This window comes from Lissotriton vulgaris, chromosome 1_1 (assembly GCF_964263255.1).
Source record: "Lissotriton vulgaris chromosome 1_1, aLisVul1.2, whole genome shotgun sequence".
NCBI classification, from domain to species: domain Eukaryota; kingdom Metazoa; phylum Chordata; class Amphibia; order Caudata; family Salamandridae; genus Lissotriton; species Lissotriton vulgaris.
In genome coordinates this window covers 1,648,956,202-1,648,970,764 of record NC_141685.1, presented here as the reverse complement: position 1 = coordinate 1,648,970,764, position 14,563 = coordinate 1,648,956,202, and positions in this window count along the sequence as shown.

Below are 14,563 nucleotides of genomic sequence, written 5' to 3'. Positions count from 1 at the left end.
GAGAAATGATGTCACAGAGAGTGAGAGAGAGAAAGAGAGAGAAAACAACAATAAAACTGCGTCGCAGAGTCTGGAGTTGAGATTTTTTATTGAAAAGTGAGATGTAGATTTACTAGCACCTTGCATCACTTTACCCATGTTAAAAATGACTCAAAAGTGGCGTAATAAGGTTGTGGATCTGTTTGTCAGACTGTTGTAAGCTATCTGTTGTCACTGCTCGGAGGTAATTATAGATTTTGCAGAGAAGCTGCCGTACAGTAAGCACTCTGGGTCATGATAGCAAGCCTGGGTGACAAAATTATCGCCACTTTATCGGCAGGAAAGTGTCGCTAAAGTGGCGATAATAGGTTTGATAATATGCTCTATGGAATTCCAATCGAAGCTCATGTTAGATGTCCTTCACATCTAACATGATCTTCGATTGGAATTGAATAGAGCATATTATCAAACCTATTATAGCCACTTTAGCGGCAGTCTGCTGCCGATAAAGTGGCGACAATTGTGTCGTCAAGGCTTGATTATATGGCCCTCTCTCGTTTCACAAATAAAGCTAACACTACAATTTTACAAGTGCAGTGTACCTGGTAAATTTTACTTGTTATAGTGCCGCGTTCAAGTGGTGTCTTTATGGAAGTGCCTACTGCGTTACTAACGCCTATTATGCTGAATTATTTCTAATGCATTCCTATGAAGGATTTATTGATCTAGGCCTCTGTGCTTACGGTTGTATAAACCTTGCGGCCAAACACATACGGAAGTAGGCTTAGACAGCAGTGTTTAAGAGAGAAAGAGAAATGATGTCACAGAGAGTGAGAGAGAGAAAGAGAGAGAAAATAACATTAAAACTGTGTCGCAGAGTCTGGAGTTGAGATTTGTTATTGAAAAGTGAGATGTAGATTTACTAGCACCTTGCATCACTTTACCCATGTTAAAAATGACTCAAAAGTGGCGTAATAAGGTTGTGGATCTGTTTGTCAGACTGTTGTAAGCTATCTGTTGTCACTGCTCGGAGGTAATTATAGATTTTGCAGAGAAGCTGCCGTACAGTAAGCCCTCTGGGCCATAATATGAAGCCTGGGCGACAAAATTATCGCCACTCTATCGGCAGGAAAGTGTCGCTAAAGTGGCGATAATGGGTTTGATAATATGCTCTGTTGAATTCCAATCGAAGCTACTGTTAGATGTCCTTCACATCGAACATCATCTTCGATTGGAATTCAGTAGAACATATTATCAAACCTATTATGGCCACTTTAGCGGCAGTTTGCTGCTGATAAAGTGGCGATAATTTTGTTGCCAAGATTTGATAATATGGCCCTCTCTCCTTTCATAAATAAAAGTTACACTATAGTTTTACGAGTGCAGTGTACCTGGTACATTTTACTTTTTATAGTGCCGCATTCAATTGGTGTCTATATGGAAGTGCCTACTGCGTTACTAACGCCCGTAATGCCGAAATATTTCTTATGCATTCCTATGAAGGATTTGTTGATCTAGGCCTCTGTGCTTACCGTTGTATAAACCTTGTGGCCAAACACTTCAGGCAGTTGGATTGACAACTTGATTTCAACAATTCTCCTACACGTCCAAGCAGACAGCAGTGTCTAAGTTGAAGAGAGAAAGAGAAATGATGTCACAGAGAGAGAGAGAGAGATAATATGGCCCTCTCTCGTTTCACAAATAAAGCTAACACTACAGTTTTACGAGTGCAGTGTACCTGGTATATTTCAGTTGTTATGGTGCCGCGTTCAAGTGGTGTCTATATGGAAGTGCCTACTGCGTTACTGACGGCCGTTATGGTGACTTATTTTTAATGCAATCCTAAGAAGGCTTTGTAGATCTAGGCTGCTGTGCTTACCTTGTATAAAGAGTGCGGCCACCGGAGTTAACTATTCGACTTGAACTCTGCTACTGTACGTCAAAGTATATTCAATAAGTTGCAGAGAATTCCATTGCTGTTGCTCGTTAGGCAGTGGTTGCTTCTGAACAAATGTTTGCTGAAGGAAACAAAAGGACATTTTGAGTAGTCATCATAAACTGAGTTGCGTAACTATTAAAAGTGAATTTTAATGTGAGTTCTTAATATTCCGTAGTTAAGACTGTTGCAGCTCCAGCAAACAAAGGAAGATCAATAAGTTAATAGAGGCCTGGGAAGGCCTTGTGACGCAGAAAATAAAATACTATCATGGACGCCCAATTATAATAATAGAGGCCTAAGCACGTGGCGTAGTACAGAAATACGACACAGAAATGTATGCACACATAATTTTTAAGATTAGAGGTGTATAGGACCTCGTGACTTATAAAGAAATATTTCAATTATGTAAGTACAATTTAAAACCATTGAGGGGTAGGAAAGCCACATGAAGGATAAAAAAATAGCATTATGCATATACAATTTACAGTGGAGGCTGATGTTGTGACCTCTTCTCTTACCTTTGCTTCTGTCGTCTTTTGTCGTGTCTTGAAAGGCTGTGGTTTCGCTGAGTCTGGGGTGTTTTCGACAGTCTGTCTGTCACAGCAGCAGAGGCAGGCAAAAGAGAGCGTGCTCCCGTCAGTGCCCGCATTATATGGGAACCGCTGGGGCTGACCAAGCCAAGCCCAGGGCCGTCATTGGTAGCGTTTTCGCGGTCTGAAAGAATGATGCCCATGCTATTGGGTAATGTATTGATTTGCAGGCTAAATGATAGCAAGCATGCTAGGTGGTGGCATGTGGGTAGTGTGGGCGGGCGGGCACCGCGCATGTGCAAGTATCAGTGTGTGCACTAACAATTAACAACAGAGAGAGATGGGGGCATTGTTATAATGTACGCAGAGGCAGGCCCAGAATCGGATCTTCAATGAGTCACACTTCGAATCATTCTCCTTAGCGCGCCCTAAGCTCTGATTTGTCACTGAGAGGGTGATCGCACCATAGTTTGTACTGCTTATCATACTCAGCGTGTACCCGCACATACGGTATGAATATGCTTTGACGTTACGCGTCCCATTAAAGCTTCGGTGTGACGTCATGTACGGCGTTCTGTATGCGAAAGGGGGCAAAGTTTCTACTTGGTTTAAAACATTTATGTATTTAATGTACATACTAAGGGCAGACATTTGCGATAACTATGATTTTTTTTAATACTTGTAATAATCATATATTACTTTTAAAAAGAATTACACAAAGCGCAGTAGAACATCATGCGTACTCGTATTGAAGGAGCTGCGCAAGCGCATCATAAGCGTACTCAAAGTCATGTGACTTTAAAAGGAGAGATTTGATTGGTTTATAACTTTTCCTATTGCGACTGTTAAAAGTTCCGTCCCATAATAATTATTCGACTTTGACTTTCTAAGAAGAAGCATTTGTTCTGAGAATCTTATCAAATAGATCACCATAATAAGAGCAATGGAGTCATTTTACCGCAGTTCTTCAGAGGGAGATTTTATTCCTGAAGAACCACCAAAGAAGAAGAAAGAAGCTCTAATTTGTAAGTTTTCCACTTTTCCAGAAGGTCAAAAAAAGGTTAATGCTACAAAAGTAACCTGTAAAATTTGTGAAACAACTCTTCCAAGGGGTGATCCATGTAAAAAATACTCCTTTGGCACAGCAAATATGGTGCGACACATGAAGAACTTTCACCCCAAGTACTTTGCTCGAACTGAAAGACTGAGGTTGCACGAGAACCCACCTGCTTCTGCACTAAGCACATCAACTGTGGCAGCAGCATTTTCAGCAAACAGTCCACACCCACATATTGATTCTGACTTTGCTAAAGTTAAAATTCTATGCATTTATTGCGATAAACTTTTGTGTTATGGTGAACAGTCTATAGACTTGATGAAACGCAGGATGCAGGATCATTGATTGCTCTCCACAACATTAGTTGTTCTTTTTTTCATTCTTTTGTTCCGCTTGGAATTTGTTGAGAAAACACAAAAAAAATACAAAACAAAAAACCAGTTCTTTTTAGAACTACCTTCACTGGTCAAAGAAAGAACTATATTTCTATGTTAGTGTGTAAAAGTTTGTCAGAATGAATGTGTAGTTCATAAAGGAATGAATGAATATGTTACTAGTGTATGGAGAATGTGAAAGTGCAGAACTATAAGGAACTGCTACAGCATAAATCTATAAGGTGATTATCTATAGTATACTGTAGAATGTCCGAAGCACTTGAATGTATCATATGTACATAAATATGTAACAAGTCTATGTTTCAATTTGTGCTGCTGGTGAAAGTGCCTGGGTGAATTTGTATGTGTTAGGGGCGGATTTACAATCCCCTTGTTCCTCTTTTACACAGCCGTTGCGTCACTTTTGTGACACAGCGGTGGTGCAAAAGATGTGCCACGGTGTGTGCTATTAACAATGTGACGCATCTGGAGGGTGTATTACATTGTAAAGCGCTGCACCAGAAGAGGCTTTCTGGTGCAGAAGGGAGTGCAGCAAGGCCTCCTAAAAGTGACTGAGTGAGATGTATAACATTTTATTCAGTGACTTTTGAGCTTATGCTGCGTCAAAACCTTGCACATGCTTGAAGCAGGTGTAAGGATTGATACAGCTTTGTGAGCATAGGGCCCCACGAGAATTGTTGGAGCTGTGTTATACTTGCAACCGATGTCAAGCAATAATTCATCCAAAAATTACTTTGCAATTTAGTTTTGTTAGTATTTTATAATAAGAATATGAAATATAATCTAAAAAATAAAATAAATATAAATATTTATATTAAAAATATAAGAAATTAGTATAAAAAGAAAGACATAATAATTAATACATTTATAAATTATCATTTACAAAACCTATGAAATTCACTGAAAAAACCATAGGTTTTACACACGTTATAGTTAGGAATTAGCATTTAAAAAAACCTTGCAAATTCATTGAAAAAACCATAGGTTTCACATGTTATAGTTAGCTGAACATTTCTCTCATACAAAACCTTTGAAATTCCTCAGTTATAATTAGATCAGCTAACTATAACTTGCGTGCCCGCAATGCACTGCTGATGACGTCACATATTACATCACTCATGACATGGTCAGTGACATCACTCATGACATCAGTGATGACATTTCAAATGACATCACTGATGACATCATCCAGTGAATGTGTGTCTTTCTGAAAAAATATATTTTTATATACGTATATCTAAAGGTCGATGGAAGAATAAATGGGTAAATACGTGTCTAAATGGATGTTTTTTTTAAAAAAAATTGATTGTATAACTGACTTAATAAGTATATCTTAGTGAAAAGAGGCGGGAGGTTGAAAACAAGAAGTCTGTTGAGTCACATTGTCCACTACGTACCACTTCAGCTATTAAGCTACATCTGCTTAAAATACCACATAACCAAAGGGTTTACCTAATTAGATTCAAGCTGGGAATGGCCCAGCTCTTGGTTTCATTACCTTCAAATGTATACAATGGCAAAGATCTTCTTCCATGCCTTGTAACTCAATAGCATTGCAATCACAACTTCACCTGTTTCTTTTCTGCAAGCTATAAAGAGATAAGTGAGTTCGTACACTGAGACCACTACTGCCAATCTTAAACATATGGAAATGCAAAGATGCATTAGAGCACTTGCAGCTAGCTGTCGCAGAACAATGTTGTATGTTATTCCGTCTACAGATTTCTTGCCTCTTTAGTTAAATGCGGGAGAATTGTCGGGAAATTATTGTATTTATATGCACAAATACTGAAAGTATGGTCTCAGTTAAGTGCAAAACTTCTGCTTACATAATATTTATTTAGCATTAAATGCCTTGTGATATGCACTGTATTAAGAAGGGGAGGATACAATCTGCATTGTGTGTTTTAATGCACTGAGACACTTTTACTATCCTTTATAGACATCATCTGCCTGATGTGTTTTTTTACCAGGGTGACTGTTTTTTCATTTGTTTTATCTGTGCTTATTGTTTTATTGTATTTTATATGTGTACTTTTATGGCTTGATCTAAACCGAATAAAGCTTTGATGAGCTGAACTTATGCTAAAGCGGTAGACCTTCAAAAGCAATGTCAAAGACAGGAAGGAGAAAGGAACCCTTGGATTTAATGAAAGCCTTGTCATAAGTTCACCCAAATCTGTGTCCCAGCTATTGCTCTCTTTCTTGCATGGGTTTTACTACTTAGTGAGAATGCAGCAATAGTGCCACCTTCTTCTCGCTGTAACAGGGCAGCAAAGTCTTGTGCCCAGAAGCCAGACGAAATTTAATTTAGATGTCACCTTCAAAGTTTGTGAAGTAGAGAAACTGTGACCATGATAAGTTTACAGAGTTTGCCAGGTACATATAACTTCACCTAGCGGGTGAATCCTGCAACCAAAAATGAGTTTGCAGATGAATGGTTGTGTAATTTTTTTAGAGGATTATTCTGCTGAACAGTGTTCTTACAGATGTTTTCTTGCAACTTTTTTTCAGAAAAGAAACTTGCAGCTTGAATGAGTGTCCTGAAGCTTCCATAGTTTTGTAAACATTTTCGCTAAATTTGAGGACGGTAACTTTTCAATTTTGAAGACTCCTATTTTGGACATGACTGTTGAGCAAAATCTTTTAGCGTAGTTATTTACCTGTACGCTTCTTTACTTAGACCTTATTCTGGGTTCCCTGGAAATCCTGATTTGGTCAGTAACAGAAGTTACCATATAGTCTTGGATCACAAGAACTCTGTTTGTGAGTCGGGAGAAGGCAAAGGCCCATATTTTTCAAGTAGTTGTGTCACTTGTCACCATGCAACGGGATGCATGCACAACACAACTACTAAGTGTGATTTATCAAGCCATGCAATGCCAACTTGCATTTCCCTGGTTGCCACCTTTTTCTGGTTAGTGGTAATTTGCATGCACAAATTGGCCTAATTGCGCACACTCACAATTTGCGACAGCTTCGTACATTGCAATTTACGAGTCGCATTTGGGGCAGATGATTGCCCTGACTTACTTGATGACTTTCTGATAAAGGTTTCGGAATTGTCCTGAAGGAAAGGGAGTGCTTCCGGATCTTCGCAGGGAGAGAGAACACAGATTCAGTTCTGGGTTAACAGTAATGTTAGAAGAAAAGCCGTAAAACAATGGAAGAAAAATAAAATAACTATTGTCATCATAACTGGTTTTGGTGTATTTCCTTCTATCAATAAAGGGGTAGGCAATGTCGCTATTAACTGATTAAACTTGTATTCTGCATTTGGAGTTAAATCCTATTGTACAAGGAATTATCATCCAAATTGAATTCATAAGTTAAACGTTTGCTTAATAATAGAGGTATCCTCTATAACAACCCCACCTCCATTTTCATCCAAGCCCAGTGAGCCACAAATTGAAAGGGAGAAATGCTTACAGGTATGTGATCATTATTTGGAGGCACTAGATGCCCAGGCCTTTACTCCAAATCATAAGAGAGCAATTTTGTTAAATGCTTTGGGGAAAGAGGGACAACACATTTAGAAATACTTACCAGCATGGACAGTGCACGAAGGGTAACCATTGATAAATGTTTATGGGGAGACAAGGAAAAAGTTGGAAATGACCATGCATGGGCTTTGGGGATTCCCTGATTTGCCATCACTGGTAGATCTGGGATTGCGCCAAAATGCTACGCTTTCACAGATGAAGAGGTACAAGGAGAAAAATCTTTATTTCTCCTCATCTTTTATTCTTCCTATGTGTACTGCACTGTGCAACACACATAGAAGAACATGCCTCAGAAAATTGTTTTTGTGCAGGAAGGGGCCCCTTCTGATTCCTGCTTACAACACAAGCATCCTTTCACTGTGATGCAAGGGTGCCGCCATTGGAGTTAGGCAGCACATTGTGCGGCAGTGCAGGAATGTGCCATATAATGTTAAATACGGTGCATTTCTGTCCTTTCCCTGTCACACAGCACATCAAGGTGGCTTGCTGCGCTTCATGACTTTTTTAATAAATATGCCCCAAAGTGTCTTGGTGCAATACTGTGCAAAAACAACCAGGAAACAGTGAAGAAACACATATTCCATATATACATGACTATTTCTAAACAGAAAACTGCCCTACTCACAATGGGGGCTGTTTAGACGAAGCATTCTCAAAGCAAAAAGGTCTGACTCCCTTCAGCGCACCTTATCCATTCAGCTTCACAGAATAAATACATGATGAGTTGTACAGAGGCAAGAGCGCCATTCGCCTCCTGCACGTTATCTTGTCCATGGCTCACTCAGCTTTTCTTTCAAAGGCAATGAGTCAGACAACTGAATCGATCATTCAGGCTTGTGATGTCTTTCTGTCTTCAGGAGAAATAACCTTTAAATGATTCTCCAAGATATCACAGAAGTAAAAGGGCATCACACGTATGTCTCATTCTTTCTGTAGTCGTTTCCACCTCTTCTTTTTCTTTCTTTTTTTCCTTCTTTCTTTCTTTTCTTTCTTTATTTTTTCTGACTTTCTGGTTCCTCTTTCATTTTTTTTCTCCTCACTTGATTTTTCTATAGGTCCCTCCTGCCCTTATTGCGGGGGTAGGGGAAGGTGCTGTGAGGAGGGGTGGAGGTGTGTGGGGCTCTTCGAATAAGGGGGGAAGAGGATGTGTATTGCTAAAAAAGTTAAATGTCACTGTGCTCTTTGGGGCTTTAACGTAAGGACTTGATCAGAGTGGACAGGAAGAGTTCATATGTAATGCATTTGTAATCACATTAGGTGAGTAATATTGGTTACAGCCTTGTATGGTTTCGACAGCACTTGTGGGCTCGGGCCCGCAAACGTGTTGGTGGAAACTTAATTGCATATTGTGGCTTTCAAGAACTTTTGGACAGTACCATTGGCAACATCTTTGTAAGATTTTAAGAAAAGGAGAGTCAGCAGATCTCATCTGAGTACTTTTTAGTGAGTTGATTTGAAAATTATATATATACGTTACTTGTTGCATGATTAGGATAATCAATCATTTCAGAGCAGTGTTGGAAAGCCAGCTGGTGCCTTACGGTACATGGGAGTGACGCAAATGCATTGGAGCTTGTTAAAAGATAATTGTTAGGCTTCTCATGCACTATAGAAGTATTTAACTCCTTGTGTTTCCATTACCTGGGTGGGTTTTGTCCTCATATTGGTTATACAAATAGAGTGTGGGCATCGTGGCTCTTTATAGGATATGATCTCGTTAGTGCTGAGACCATGATGTCAATAGAAAATGATTTATGTGTTGTGGTTGACTGAACAGTGCCTTGCGAGTTTTTATAACAGAACCCTTTTGGTTCATCCCAGACCTTGTTAAGCTGTGACATAAGTGTTAGAGCAGAATTCAATGAAAGGTTGGTTTAGAATGTGGAGTTTGCAGTGACACACAGAAGAATAAAGATATGTAATACTAAGCTCCATGTGCAGCGTGGTCATTTGCGGGGACCAAGGGTGGGATAGATGCTACAACTGGCAATGAGATAGGGGATAAGTAACCCAAAGAACTACTCTGCTCTCCGAGAGAATTTTGTGTGATTCAAGCAGACTGCTCGTGTGTGCGACGTGTGTAGCTGTCAAAGTACGGAATCGACGCTTCATGCAGGTGGAGTCAAAGCGCAGCTCCAGTCACTGAGAAGCAGTTGAAAATGACAGAAGCAGTGCAAAGTATCTACATTACTGGTCAAGAACCTGTTGGTCAGGTCAGGCCAGACATGAAGGTACCGCACTGCCAGGCAAGCTAGAACTGTACATTCTCCGGACTATACCGCTGAAGGCAGATTCAACCAGGTGGTGGACATACAAACTGACATTCAAAAAAGAAGAAGTAAATGACTTATCGAATTCTTTAAAGAGAGTCATTGTATCACAGCAAGCAGTGTAGTGGCTCAGGGAGGAGTGGGTGTCAACAAAGGTGCCAAGTGGGGATTAGAACAACTTCACAGATCTTCCAAGAATAGAGAGACAAGAGTGCCTTTCGGAATTTCTCAGATAGTCGCGAAGAAAGTCAAGTTTTCCGACATCATTACAACACTTTAGGCATTTAACTCATCAGTATCCTGATTGAAGTGGTGAATGAAAAACTGAGTCGAAAAAAAACACTGACTGTTGTTTGTTCACCATCTGTGAAGATTCACGACACTGAAGAAAACAGATTTATATATATATATATATATATATATATATATATATGCACATCCAGCCCGTCTTCACAAGTGCTTGCCGCACAGAAAGGCACACAGACAGCACAATCAGCATGCCAAGGCGAGGTTTGATATCCAACTGCTAGTATTTGTTGTGCAACATGTGGGTAAAAAGCTGCCATCAGACGCGTTTCGGGCACGTCTGTGCCCTTGCTCACTGATAGTTGACAGTTAGCGTGAACACACTTTTAAAGTCACATCAATTGCGCGTTTTCGCGCCAAGGGAATAGACATGATGGAAGGACTAATACTCTGCATGCACTGTTTTCGGGCTGCAAATGTGGGCGCCATTTTGTAACATACAATATGCAGGAACTTAACGTGGAATATCAGTAATAGACCTCGTATTTGTACATATCCGGGAACCATGCAAAATTTATGATGTTATATAGTGACCGTTCTGGCCATACTCTTATCTAGCACAAATGCGTAACTAATGCATGAATTCGATGTTTATGACAAAAATGTCGAGTTAAACCACAGCGATGAAATTATTTTTAAAATTGTTTTTAAAGTTGCATGCCCATTAATGCCCCCACATCATGCATGTCGGCATTTGAAACCAAGATGTATTAATATTTAAGTCATGATTGTAAAAACGGAAACATGATCCCATATCCCCGTGATGTCAATAGCAATGCAATTAATCAATGGAAGAAAAATATTATTTTCAAAAACATCAATGCTGGAAGTTATACTTTGTACAAATACTCAAGTGTATAAAATTCACAATGCTATGGTTAGAAAATGGACATCTAACATAACACCTTGCAAACATGTTATTCACACATGATTATAATAATCTTTATATCCCATAGATAATATACAAGCAAAGACTCTCAAAGAAATCACTTAAGATGGTCATGTATAGACATGCTAGACCACAACTTGGTGTCACAACGCTGCCTTCTCATCTTACTGTGTCTATGGTCTAGGCTTTGTGTGTGACTTAATAATCTTGTGTGTATTCCGCAAAGTTGAGTGCTCTAATGGTGAATGGACTTCTAATAAGGAAAATGATAAGGAATAATTAAAGTGCAAAAGTGCTTGTGCAATTATTTGTGAAAAATTCACTATCTCGGCTGTGGGAGTGTTAGGTTCATCTCATGTTTTCAATCATGTATATACGCGAGAGCACTGCTGGGATGGCTCTAAAACTGAATTCAATACAGTTTGTGTGCTTCACTTACAACAGTGATCAATATTGGGGTCAGCTCATAGAAAGTTATGCAGGTCTTCCCCCATGTTAAGACCCCCAGGGCTCTTGCTGTTGAGAAGAACTATATAGCGTGATTCTAGTTGCCGCAGCTGTTTCTCATAGTCCCCCCCTCTTTTGTTAATGGCTACAGCCTCTTTGATGAAATATTTCAAATCCGCCAGATTATATATACTAGCAGCCCGTCCCGACGTTGTCCGGGTATGAATTGCTGCCGGCCAGTAGTATATTGTTTTGTAAGATTTCATTTTGATAGCATTTCTTCTCTGTGACAGGCCTGTGAAACGCTCCGACTCACATTGCACTGCTGATGCACTTAAGAGTGCGTGTTCAGTAGTGTGTGAACTTGAGTTTCCCTACTTTATTTTTCCTTGCAATATTATATAGCGCGAACTCGACAACATGGCATTAACACAATTTACATTACAGAAGAACACATTCATTTGTGGTAGGCACGGGGAGACAGAGCGATTTGCCTGGAATCACAGGACGTTGAGCGGATGCCGAGATTCGAACGTAGCTCCCCAGCTCTAAAGTTCGCAATTATAGAACATGTAGTGGTAGGTGTGTCTAAAAGTGTATGTCGGTGCTGGACATCAATGAGAGAGCAAATACTGTTTTTGTCCAGGAAGCACAGTGGATACTAAGGAAAGAAAAGATTGTAGTATTTTTACTATGTTCCCCGTGCTTTCATTTGACACCCAATGAAATTGTTAATTTCACTTGCACTTGCACTTTAAATTTCTGCTGCCGCCCTCTATGGCGCCATGTGACCAAGGCCTCTGGGAGGCCGAAACGTTATGCTGTCCGTTGCGGAAATAAAGTAAATTGCTCACGGAAATCTGGGTCTCCTGTTTCTTGGCGGTGCTGCGGCTGGATTTAGCCCGTTACATTGTTGTGGAAACCGGTGTTGATATATATATATATATATGCCCTTGCATCCTCGCACTTGCGATTAAACTTTACAAATATACATTACTAACTCGGAAATCAGTGCCTTCCTTGACTCCCAAGCCTTTGCCTGTGACCGCGTCAATAAACAATACCTCTGAAGGCTAATTTCGTGCGATTATCTACGCACTTCGTGCGGCCCCGTGCCCTTGACTTAACCCCTTTCAGGAATAGGTGACCCTACCTTGATTCAGGCTCTTCCGAGAGACACTCCATACCGGCAGGCTGTGGAGCATAGGCACACGTGGTTACAGAGTGAGGGCATGCAGACTCTTTTAAGTATACCGCGTTAGGAACTTTTCCATTTCTCAGCTGACACGTGTGAGAACACAGACTTTGCTTTCATGACCTTTTTGGTTTGTTTTAACAGTGCAAAAAGCTTTGTTGTATGTTTTAATTAATTGTCACACTTTGACTATCATTAACTACATGTAAAGACGAATTTACAAATAATTTACAACATTTAATTTCTTTGTTTTTTATGCTGTGTCATGATGACTTGAAAAGATGGAGGCGCTTTTAACTCTTCTATGTCCACTATCACATGTTATTTTTGTCACATGGTTATTTCACTAATTAATCAATGTGCACTAGTATAAAAACAGCTAGCAAGCAAGGTGTCAAACAGATGTAGTGAGCAAGGCGGTTCCATCCGCCGAAACGCGTCTGATCGCTGTTATTGGTGAATAAAGAACCCTTTGATTACATCCACGGAGTCGGTGCCTGTTCTTCTTGAATGCTGAAAGCCAGGATTGGGAGAATATAGATATATATATATATATATATATATATATATATATATATATATATATATATATATATACTAGCAGCCCGTCCCGACGTTGTCCGGGTATAAATTGCTGCCGGCCAGTAGTATATTGCTTTGTAGGATTTCATTTTGATAGCATTTCTTATCTGTGACAGGCCTGTGAAACGCTCCAACTCACATTGCACTGCTGATGCACTTAAGAGTGCGTGTTCAGTAGTGTGTGAACTCGAGTTTCCCTACTTTATTTTTCCTTGCAATATTATATAGCGCGAACTCGACAACATGGCATTAACACAATTTACATTACAGAAGAACACATTCATTTGTGGTAGGCACGGGGAGACAGAGCGATTTGCCTGGAATCACAGGACGTTGAGCTGATGCCGAGATTCGAACGTAGCTCCCCAGCTCTAAAGTTCGCAATTATAGAACTTGTGGTGGTAGGTGTGTCTAAAAGTGTATGTCGGTGCTGGACATCAATGAGAGAGCAAAACACACAAGATGATAGACGGAATGTTGCACATTGGCAAAACATTCACCCCCAGTCACAGATCTGGGTTTAATCCATCGTTATTTTGCTCACCAAGCCACCTCAGTTCAGACATGGCCCTATGCAAAAAAGTCTTGACATTGTGCCTCACGGGAACAGTCCAGCCCGAACTGCCAAGCAATGTCTTCCCTGGACCGAAATCAAGCATCCTAGGACCAGTTTCTAGCTATCAGCCGTCTTCAGCCAGGATAGCTTGACTCCAGTGGCTTAGTGAGCACGGGACCTACGTCTGGGCATACCCTTCCCACATAGGGTGAACAGCAAAACACACAAGATGATGGACGGAATGTTGCACAATGGCAAAACATTCACCCCCAGTCACAGATCTGGGTTTAATCCATCGTTATTTTGCTCACCAAGCCACCCCAGTTCAGACATGGCCATATGCAAATCAGTCTTGATCCTGTGCCTCATAGGAACAGTCCAGCCCGAACTGCCAAGCCATGTCTTCCCTGGACCGGAATCAAGCATCCAAGAACCGGTTTCTGGCTATCAGCCGTCTTCAGCCAGGATAACTTGACTCCAGTGGCTTAGTGAGCACGGGACCCACATCTGAGTATACCCTTCCCACATAGGGTGAACAGCAAAACACACAAGATGATGGACAGAATGTTGCACAATGGCATAACATTCACCCCCAGTCACAGATATGGGTTTAATTCATCGTTATTTTGCTCAAGAAACCACCCCAGTTCAGACATGGCCGCATGCAAATCAGTCTTGACCCTGTGCCTCATGGGAACAGTCCAGCCCGAACTGCCAAGCCATGTCTTCCCTGGACCAGAATTAAGCATCCTAGGACCGGTTTCTGGCTATCAGCCGTCTTCAGTTAGGATAGCTTGACTCCAGTGGTTAGTGAGCACGGGATCCACGTCTGGGCATACCTTTCCCACATAGGGTGAAGAGCAAATCACACAAGATGATGGACAGAATGTTGCACAATGGCAAAAATTCACCCCC